Source organism: Synchiropus splendidus, chromosome 9 (genome assembly GCF_027744825.2).
Source record: "Synchiropus splendidus isolate RoL2022-P1 chromosome 9, RoL_Sspl_1.0, whole genome shotgun sequence".
NCBI lineage: Eukaryota > Metazoa > Chordata > Actinopteri > Syngnathiformes > Callionymidae > Synchiropus > Synchiropus splendidus.
In genome coordinates, this window is record NC_071342.1 from 20,523,330 (window position 1) to 20,526,209 (window position 2,880).

Consider the following 2,880-nt stretch of genomic DNA (forward strand, 5'->3'; position numbering starts at 1 on the left):
AAATTACAGAACACAAAAAGGTAGACGATATATGTTGGACTTAGCACATCGCCCCCTATTGATCAGGAGGGTTAACTATATATATATATATATATATATATATATATATATATATATATATATATATATATATGTCGATTATTATATGCTGTCAGTCGATTAAAAAAAATTAATCGAATTAATCGCTATTTTTATGTCATATCTGCTAAAGGTCTCCTGATGAAGAATTTGAGTTCTAGGATATTAAAAAATTGTAACGCGAGACTAATCATTTGAATACAGTAAGAAGAGAAGATTTGAAATCCAATTTTTTCTTGGTGAACCGTGCTTCATAAATGAAATCCAAAAGTAAAGGTCAAGCACATCCGCAAACCAGTGAGGCCAGGTGCATTATTCAGAAATGTCAAACAAATACAGCGACACAGTTAAATAAATAAAATTAGGCTGTTGTCAAAAATGTAATACAAATACAGCGATTCAGTTAAATAAATAACATTCAGAAATAAAATAAGGCTGTCTCAAATATGCACTTAAGCTCAACATAGCAATTCAGGAATGAATAATAGAAGTATAATACGCCTCTAAATGAAGCAAATGAAGAACCGTTGATACTCATAATTTTTTGTAACGTGTTAAATTATGGCGTAATATACATATATACATATATACACATATATATGTATATATGTATATATATATATATATATATATATATATATATATATATATATATATATAGAGAGAGAGAGAGAGAGAGAGAGAGAGAGAGAGATAGTCTACTGCAGCAGAATTCCTCTGGATCAATACCACTTGTTCATTTTTACCCCATTTGAATATGATCTCTTGTTGCTTCCTGGTGTCGATGAGCCACCTGTCTGGCTGCCAGCTGAGCCCAGCGTGTCGAGGAGTGAGATTGCTTTTATTCTGTGTGTGCTCGGGGGCTGCTGAGCAGTGATAGAGAAGCGTCTGGCCATGGCGGGGAGGAGAGTCACTATTAGATTTGTTGACTGCTCATCCCTCTGGCATGTCGAGATAATAGGAAAACACTTTTTTTTCTCCAGCAGCCAGGCAGATAATGTGATCATACATTCTGTGGCCAGTTATTGGGAAGACTTATTAGAGAAGACAATAGAGGCTCTAAGTGATCCATGTTGACATTGTACAGAAGCCAACTAAGTGATGCCATCAAGAGCTACTTCATCATGTGGAACATTAGCTTCTCATGGGAAAGAGCTTGGATTTGTCACCTAAAATTATCAGTTTGGATTGGAAAGCATCGCTTTGGTTACACACCTACGAACCTTTTCACATCTTTTCTCATCAATTACTGCTGCAATTGTAACCGCCTTGTTTCAGGCACACTGAGTGCTACATTAGAGCGGAGCTTGTGTGTGTGAAAAAGAAAGAAACAGAGTCTGCAATTAAAATATGCAAATGTTTGATGATTAAACTGCAAGGTGCGAGAAACAAGGTCAAAAGGTGGATTACATGATAATTGGAAACTCTTACTGGTGATTTTCATCTGTTTTTCAATGCAAATAAACCTATTAAATAATAATAGTGATGATAATAATAATAACAATAATAATAAAAATAGTAATAATAACAACAACAACAACAACAACAACAACAATAATAATAATAATAATAATAATAATCAAACACAGTCAAAGCAATTGTCATGAGTGGTGTGAGAAGGCAGAAAAATGTTAGCCAGGTGAAGACCCGAGGTGGCAATGGGTGTGTAGATGAGGTGTCATGAAACAGTAGTGATGGGTAGATGAGGTCTCATGACACAGTATTGAAGATTTGATGGTGTTTCATGAAACAGTGTCCTGATTTTCAGAGAACACCTGGTGGCACTGTCTGCTGTAAAATGTTTGGACCAATTCAATGAACCCTCACAATATTTATGAACCAAGAGCGCCATCTAGTGTCCACTGAAAATTAAGACAGCTGTAGCACTGTTTCATAGTGATGGGTAACAGTATTGGAGGGTTGATGTAACAGTGTCCTAATTTTCAGAGGCCACTCGATGGCGCTGTTTTTTAGAAATGATGTGAGGTTTCATTGAATTTGTTGTTCAAGTCCTAACATCATACAGCAGACAGTGCCATCTGGTGGCCTCTGAAACCAGGTCACTGTTTCATGAAACCTCATCTACCTGTCAATACTGTGTCATGAAACCTCATCGACCTATCACTATGAAACACTACTATGGGGTTGGTGAAACAGTGTCCTAATTTTCAGAGGCCACAAGATGGCGCTCTTGGTTTCATAGAATTTGTTGTTCAAGTCCAAATGTTACACTGCAGACAGTGCCATCTGGTGACCTTCGAACATCAGGACACTGTCTCATGAAACCTTGTCAGTCCTTCAATACTCTGTTGTGAAACCTCACCCAGCCATCAAGATGAACTTGCTATGGTCTGGTGAGGTTAGTCAGGGTGTTTTATAGCTGAACTGTGTTGTGTAGTATTTTTGTAATGTTAACAAAGGTCAGTTGCTGTGTTCATATCTGGCACCAAATAAATGCACAATCTGAAAGAAACGGCTTGTCCTGAATGGCTTATGCCTCAAAATGGTGAATGGCGATCATGTCGACACCCGATCAGACAGTCTTTACCTACCTGCGCTGATGTTCGTGTCACTGCAGTCTGACCAGTAAATTCATCTGGCACCATCCGTCCCTGCGACTGAGGCAGCTGCAGAGTTTTCTGCCTCAACAAGCAAAAGCTCTGCGAACAAAACCACCTCAACCACTAGGTGAATGTTATTATCATCACAATAATGCAAAGCAATTGCATTGTATAAAACACAGATAGGAAGACCTGGAATCATGCAACATTCTTTGCTGGGAGGCGTTGCTAGGTTACACAT